Genomic DNA, 8,837 nt, shown 5'->3' with positions numbered 1-8,837 from the left:
AATGTCTATTGGTGCCTCTGAAGCCTAAATCTTCACTAACAAAGTAATCAAATGTCCCTGTCTTGGGTGATGAACTTTATTTTGGCATATATTTGAATATGCAAGTATGATAAGAGTATTTCATTCAGATATCACTATTTGTTTTCCTTCAATTAGATTGTAATTCTTACTTGAAATTTCAATATGTTCCTAAATAGTAATTTAAAGACTGGCATTAATTTCAGAATAGAAGAGGTATTTACTCATTTGCATAGCAGTCATATTTGAGAGTGGATTTCGGATGCGATTACATTAAATTGGCTTGGGATGAACACAGTTTTAATAACTGTTCTACATTATCAGCCAAAAGTGCTTTCTTTTTTTTTTTTTTTTAAATAAAAGTTACTTCTGGCCAGATCTGCTTCCACATATAAAACACTTTATCATAAAATACTCTTAGCTCTAGACCTACAACCCACTTGTCTACTTGAATCACTCCCTGGCTGATTCAAAGGCAAATTAAACTCAACAACACCAAACTAAAGTCATGACCTTTCTACCCTCAGAAGTGATTATCTTTCAGCTTTCCCTATCTTCTTAGTAAATGACAAATGATTCCACCCACTATATAAGCCAGAAAACATAATATCGCACCCTCCCGCAGTCTTCATTATCTAATCCATCATCACATTCCTGTCCATTTTTTTTTCTCCTAAACACTGTTCAAACACTGTGTCTACTTCTTTCCACATGCAAAACTACTTCTTACTCCAAGATACTTCCATATCACTCCTAGAGTCAGCAACAGCCTTTTAATTTGACTCTCAGTGCCTTAGGCACTTACAAACCATTTTATCTGTGCTGTACATGGGAATATTTTTATAGAGTTGAAATTTTATCCGTGTTGCTCCATATCCTTAAGAATAAAATTTTAAAAAATTGGGCACTGGGTGGCTCAGTCGGTTAGGCAGCTGCCTTTGGCTCAGGTCATGATCCAGGGTCCTGGGATCAGCCCCACATTGGGCTTTTTGCTCAGCAGGGAGCCTGCTTCTCTCTCTGTCTGCTTGCATTCCCCCTGTATCAAATAGATAAATTTAAAATATCTTTATTTTTTTAATTAAATTAAATTTAAAACAAAAATCAGTGCACTTCCATTGCTCTTCAACTCTTCAACACAACATAGACAAGGGTTGGCTCCTATATGCCTCTTCAGCTTTGCCCCAAATACACTCTCCACTTTCTTTGGATAATAGCCATTTTATCCTTTTTATATTTCTGCAAATGTGACATGCTAATGTTCAAAGGCACTTTTAGTTGTTGCTTCCATTTCTTGGGACACTATTAACTATACCTCACACATTCTCCCACTTTGTGAAATTGTACTCTTCCTTCTAATTTTAACTTAAAGATCGCATCTTCAGAGATTTTTCTGGTCTATCAAATGATTAACTCCTCCTCTTACACCATTTCAAGGTTACTTATTTTATATTTATTCAAGGTTACAACATGTACTGTTTCATCAGAGCTATGGTAGTTTACATATATTTGTATATTTTTGTGATTATTTGCTTGATTACAATCTATTCCATTAGATTGAGACTCCACAAGGTTAAGAACCTGTGTGCTTTGCTCACAATTATCCCATTAATGTCCACTTTGAACTAAGCACACAGAATGTCCTCATTAAATGCTTGTTGAGAGAAAAACTGAATAAAAATACACAGAAACCCTGATGTCAAGCAACGGTGTTCCGTAGAATATATAACAACTTCCCAAAGATAGAGCCATCATAGGCTTACTGGAAGCATTCTGGTTTTAAGCTAACTTAATCATATTTTAGTTTTTTTTTTTTTTTTTTTTTTGCTTTGTTTTGTTTTGTATTTCCCTTTTTAGAAGCAAGGTGCCAGAGGTATTCTGGAACCAATTGTTCAGAAATTCATAAGCTAAAAGAGGATTCTGGAAACATTTTTGTTTCTTGGTTTGGACAGATGGCAATTGCTCATATAACAAAATACATGTTATGTGAAAAAAAATGAAATGAATTAAAGTCAAATAACAAAACATATTTAGGTAGACAATACATCTACCTATAGAGAAAACACTTATTTTTCCAATGATTGTTTACAAATCATTATTCAAATTTTTCATTTTCTTGGTCTAATTTGAATTGAGTTCCTTTTTCAATTGATAACAAGATGAGGAATTTCTTATATGTAATTATTCTGTTTTGTTTCACAAGAAATAAAATATAAATGAATTATTTAATGAGCCCAATTAAATACATATAAAAGTTTATTCACTAGAATTTTAAAATTAAGTATCACTTTTAATCAATATGAATTTTAAACATAACATTAATGGGAAGTTTCATAAGGGAATTAGTTTCTAGAATCAAGTCTTTTTTTAAAAAATAAATGCAAGCCAGAGGGGAGGTGGGTTAGGGGATAGGCAAATGGATGAAGGGGAGTGGGAGATTCAGGCTTCCAGTTATGAAATGAGTAAGTCACAGGAATAAAAGGCACAGCGTAGGGAATACAGTCCGTGATATTATAATAGCCTTGTATGGTGACAGATGGTAGCTACATATGTATACATATGTACACACAAGCATAATATGTATACAGAAGTTGAATTTCTATGTTGTGTACCTGAAACTAATGTAACTTTGTCAACTAAGTCAAATAAAAAAGGTTAAAATAAATAAATTCTGTGTAAAATCCTAATTTAAGGATAATTCCTTCAATTTGTATTTTGTATTTGTTACAGCTTAAGTAAAATTGTCCCTGAAAAGGAAGAGGAAGAATTCTAACTATTTCCCTGGAGGCTGTGCTACTCACTACCTACTTGGCCTTGGGCAATGCACGTGGGCTCCTGGATCTTGCTCTCTCCCTGTCTCAAATGAATGTGCTATTCTTGACTATTTCCAAGGGAACATTCAAAGCCATGATTCTGTGGTTTGATTTTCTAATTCAAATAGAACATAGTATTAATGTAGTCATAGATTTTTATCCCTGGAGTTTCTTTAATGGGGAAATTAGAGTAGCTTAAAGAAAATCACAAAAGTATAAGCAAAAAGGATACGTAGATCTGGGGATGATTTCCCAATTTGGACAATTTTGTTGCTGAGAGATTGTTTCCATGGTACAGATTCTGTCAAAATCCCTCAGAAAAGATGTCTATATCACCATTATTTGCTCTGACAATATCAGCTGCTAACAGTCTAACCCTTCCTTTTCAAAACAGAGTTTGAAGCAAGGACAAAGAATGAAATGGTGTAAACTCATTACTGTGCCAAAATTTAATTCAAACTCATTATCATTTAAAAACTATAATCTTGTGCTCTCTCAAGATGAGATACTCACTCAGGGATACTGCATCATTATCTTTCCTTAGAGACCATTAAAAGAAAATTCTCTGCAGGAAAGTGAAGGCCAACAAAAATTACCATCTCATCTATTTAAAACTAGAACATGGTCCATCTTTCAATGTATTAGATTTACTTAGAAATTAAATTTTTCTTTTAAAAAATTAAATCAATTTTTATATTGCAACAAATAAATTACATGCAATAAATTACATGTTATGTGTATGTGCAGATGTACTCATATGTACATATGCACACATCCACATACATATTTTATGAAATCGGAGCATTTATCATTTAGTAAAATTGTCCTCTGACATAACTTTGCCAGCTTATAATGAGCCGTAGATACCCACTGAAGTATATTAATCAAGATCTAACTCCTTTTTATTTTTTATTTATTTATTTATTTTTTAAAGATTTTATTTATTTATTCGACAGAGATAGAGACAGCCAGCGAGAGAGGGAACACAAGCAGGGGGAGTGGGAGAGGAAGAAGCAGGCTCATAGCAGAGGAGCCTGATGTGGGGCTCGATCCCAGAACGCCGGGATTACGCCCTGAGCCGAAGGCAGATGTTTAACCGCTGTGCCACCCAGGCGCCCCAACTCACTCCTTTTTAAACAGTTAATTATTCTTTACATAATTTTTTTCTTGAAAGTAAACACTTGGAGCAACTAAAATTAGGTAACATACTTTTGTATTCAATGTATTTTTGTATACTACATGTAATCAAATTGCTGAGTTCTGCTGATACACCATTTTGTTAAAATTAACCATTATAATGAAACTTTTCATGCCTTAACTGTTCATTACATTTTGCTGAATTTGTGTTTTCCTTATATATTGTGCCATTTTATACCTGTGGTACATACCAGAATATAAAGTCTGAAACAGAACAAACACACTGCTGTGGTACAACCTTTGATACAATGTATTCAAAAGGTACACTGCATTAGGTTAATATTAATTCTGTTCTTTACGTGAGATATCTGAAAACTTAAAGTTAATTAATTTAGATTCAAAGTGTTCGGTAGAGAAGCTAGACCTGAGCTGTAGAAGCCATGCCCCGAGGCAGAGTCCCAAGTTCCTGAGAGGGAATGATAGAGACCTGAGCTGGAGGCAAGGACGGTTGATAAGTAAGCTACACATTAAAAGCCCAGGACACAGCATCCTGATCTTGTGGCTTCTGACACCTTGGGGCTGATAGACTGAAGAGCCACAGGTGGGGAGCAGGAGCTCTCCTCTTCCACCTCGCCCCCAGGGTAACCCCTAGGCCCATTTTAATTCATTTGCATTGCAGGTGCAGCACCCCATGGACAAAGGCCGCTCTGACAGTTGCGGTACTAATCTTGTAGGGTCAAAAACTCCCCCTCCCAGCCTGTGGGAGGAATCCCCCAAACACTGGAGACTACCCCACTGTATGTCGCAGCTGCTCCCAGTTCAGAAAGACCTGATAATACCCAATCCCAAAACAACCTAGGGGCTGGTTCCATCTACGGGAATCTGCCCCCCTCCCACCTTGAGAGTGTAGTTTCACTTTAATAAACTGCTTTGTGCTGGCTGCTTTCCTTCTGGCTGTGTTTATTCCAGCACGGATCCCCACGTAAATCTTCTCATGGGGAATCCAAGACCTCCATTCACACAACGCAGACTCTTTCACTGGTAACGAAAGTATTTTTCAGTAAAACTAGTATATAATTTTAGTGAATTTAATTCAATCGAAAATAAAATATTTTAATGTTCTACTCCAGATTCTTTAAATTTAGTCACCCACCCATATACAACATAACACCTGGCACATACTGATTTATACATGCATACATTAATACACACCTCAAGCATATGCATTTCTTTTCATTTGAACTTTGACCAAAATAACCTCATCTGGAAATATTTTTTGGTTTGCTCTTGACTTGCTAGTTTCTGCTCTTACTCAGTCATTTTCATATTTCAACACTTGTACTTAGTGCTTGTGTTTCCTCTGATTTATCCATTTTTCTGACCCTTATTTTGACGTTTGTTTACTTTGGCTTACCATTGTAATTATAGCTTTACCTGATCCCTGATTGTGATGTTCCCCTACAGTTGTGAGTGTGAATCCCCCTACTCAAGGTTTTAGGCTAACATAAAGGCTAGCCAAGACCCCAGGTTACACAAGAGGGGTAATTAATGTGACAATTTGTCATGGTTCTTATTGATGCAAACACCTGCTAGCTGCAAAGAACAGAGACTTGGCTGTTCTCCAGCCTCAGTCTCTGCATCTAGTCCAGAACTCAGACTCAAATGGTCTATTAAGTGATGGTTTAGCTCAAAATTCAGTTGGTACTTCCAGTAAGTTTGAAACATTCCATTCTGGTACTCTTTCAATCACCAGAGACTGAGATAGGATAGTAAATTTCAATAATGTTTCTCCACATTTACATATGCACAAGTGTTCAGGACTTTTGGCTTGTGGTGGGTAAAGAATGGATAAACTTTCTTGTAACTGTTTAATCAAACAAAGAGGACATTTATACTCCTGTAATGAGTAAAAATCCTTTTCTTAGAGGATTACAAATAGACTAGTCCATTACAAGTGGTTACTTGCCTCCGGGCACAGGCCACAGGAGGAAGCACATTGCTTTAATATTCTTCATTTGCATTTCACTAGTTAAGTGTTTGCCTGCAATTTTGAGACAATCCATAAAAAGAATTGCAAATCTTTCCAGGCTTCAGGTGCAAATTTTAAATTTCTATCTCTAATTGCACTACTTTTACTGATTGATAAAATCATAATGAATTTAGAAAGGTCAAGAAACTTTTTTCTTCCTTCTTTCAAGCAGCAAGAGTGTGCAAAGTGGTAAATCCCTTATAAACCAGAGATACTGTTTTCTTTTCCCTGTTTCTGCCTTCCTGTACTTACTATGACTAAAGAAGTGAGCTAAAGAAGTGTATCTGTTTCCTACTTGATCAGAACTTCCAGCCAGCCACTTTCTTTGGATAATGCTAATTCCTTCAGTCTCTTAGCTTGCAGGTAGTAATATAATGCTGTCATGGAATGAACTCTATCCCCCCAAAAATATATATGTTGTAGTTCTAACCCTCAGGAACTCAAAGGATGAACTTTTTGGAGATAGGGTCTTTATAGAAGTAGTCAAGTATTTAAAATGAGGGCCTTAGGGTGGGCCTTAATCCTGTATGACTGGTATCCTTATAAAAAGTGGGAATTTGGACATTGGAGACATACAGGCATAAATGAAAATGATATGAAGAAACACAAAGAGAAGATGGTCTTCTACAAGCCAGGAAGACGCCTGGAACAGATTCTTCCCAAGAATAAATTTTTTAAAAAAAGGAAGAGTTTCAATTCACTCTCTTCTGAATAAAAGAGACATCCCATCCACTCCCCTTCTCTTAAATCATTTACTTTAGAAAACTTGAGAGCCTAAGTTTTTCCTCTGTTTCTTTGAAATGTATACAAATAATTTTAGAAAATAAGTGAGGTTTTTTGGTCCACTTTAAGACTTAAGAATATCTTTATTTTAAAGATCTGGTGCCATTTCTTTGAAATCTAAATATCAAGAGAGATAGCACCCCCATATCCCAGTGTCTGTGGAAGGAAAGGAGCCTAACTTCCATGAGCATTTGCTCCAAATTGCAAAACTGCCTCTTGTGTCATAAAGACATGAGAAGTGTGTTTTTCCTCTCATTAAGCCAATTAGCTAACAGACCATGGTCACCCCAATTACCAGGTGAATCTGGCATAAACTATGTGCGAAAAATGGTGCTGTCAACTACTTTTTTTTTTTTTTTTTTGCGGTTTTATAATGTTATTTGACAATCAGCGATTAGTTCTCATCCACATTAACTGTCTGTAGATTTTTGAAAGTGGCGACAGGTACATAGGCAACCAGCATGTAGAGTCTGTTTGGTGATTCTTCATCCCTGTTACGTTTTCTGGACAACCGCACACGAATATGGTATGGAACATTATTTCTTTGGCCCAGACAGCTTTGTTGAGCCTGGTGTCAATGCGGATATCTAGACTTCCATCTCCTTCATGGCAAATTTCCGGATCTCTCCGAGTACCCGAGGGGCACGCTTCTTGAAACCCACTCCACAGATGCACTTGTGAATGTTGATGGTGTTATTCTCTGGTCACTATCTCGTTGATGGCCACCCTTCTTCGCAGGAGCCATTCTGCCGGGCCCTCTGCTGTCAACTACTCTTACTCCAAGACTAATTATTGTTCATCTTGAGAATACATATCTGCTTATCCGCTTGACTATGTAAAAGGCTGAGATTCCTTTTGTCTTTGCAACCTCTCAGTGAACTGCCTGTTAGAGCATCACATTCTGCTTTAATGATCATTCAATAACAAAATTATTTTCTTTCTCTACTACTTTTTTGGGGAAGGTTTCTAGGATAGGACAGAATTTTGGTTTTAATTATATTTCCCAAATATGTGATAACCCCTCATAAGGAATGAACACTGACAACACCTTGATTTTGTATTTTGTGCCTCTAGAGTCTTGAAAAAAATCATCTCTGTTGTTAAAGCCAACCAGTTAGTGACACCTTAGCAGACTAATCACATGTTGAGGCTGGGGTTTGAGTTTAAGGACTGGATAAAATTAAAATCTTAATCCCAGGTTGTTAGATCTCTATTAAAAATTTGCCTATTTTATTCTAAACACACATTTCCCTGTAATTTTTCCCAGGAGTGAGCAATGTTGACAATGTAGGATTCTGATATGTCTGGACTTTAAGAACATAATACTTTCTTAATACACATTTTACCATTATTTGACACATATTTGATAGCATTACATGTTTCACCTACTGTGTTAAAGATTAATATCTCAGAAGCATATCATTGGCTTCTGTAAAGGAATTCTCTAAGTTTTCGCAAGTCCTTAGTCTGATTGAGCCTTTAACTATTCCAGAACTTAAGAACTGAGCCCCAGTTTCATATCCACCCAAAAAATGTCATGATGAAAAATGATCAGTCAAAAGAGAGATTTTTAGATTTCCTTTAGTAACCAACCAAAAATGTCTTCAGAAGCCTGTCATAGTTTAAAGTAACTTTGTTCATTTTGGCTTTAAATCTAGCACTCACACTACCAGAGTGAACCACTGAACATTCTCCGGAGTGATATGAATCTCTCTTTCCTGCCAAATTAATAAATTCAGCCTTGATACAAACTATTTTTTGTGGTAGATTTTTTTGTTACTCTTCAATACCTCTATTTGTGGTGATCAATAGAAAGACAGAGATGACATGTTTATCTCTCAATCCATGATGAGGCAGACCTCAATAAAAGAACATCACAGTTTTGGCTAAGACTTTTCTTCAACTTTTTGCCATTTAATGGATCTTTACTCTGAGTGCTAACGTGGAGAGGAATCCAGGCAATTCCCCACCTGTCCCAGCTCTGTAGCCCCAATTAAAAAAAAAATGTATCATGGATAGGGGCTTGATAAAAGCAGAAGGGGCCACATCAAGTGGAAATC

General features: G+C 36.2%; 1 pseudogene; it reads right to left on the bottom strand.

Annotated features, from left to right (window-relative positions):
- Positions 1-7,171: 7,171 nt before the first annotated feature.
- LOC130543691 (60S ribosomal protein L31-like) lies at positions 7,172-7,522 on the bottom strand (annotated as a pseudogene).
- Positions 7,523-8,837: the final 1,315 nt, after the last annotated feature.

The sequence above is a fragment of the Ursus arctos genome, unplaced genomic scaffold (assembly GCF_023065955.2).
Source record: "Ursus arctos isolate Adak ecotype North America unplaced genomic scaffold, UrsArc2.0 scaffold_15, whole genome shotgun sequence".
Taxonomy (NCBI): Eukaryota; Metazoa; Chordata; class Mammalia; order Carnivora; family Ursidae; genus Ursus; species Ursus arctos.
This window is presented reverse-complemented; position numbering and strand designations above follow the sequence as displayed.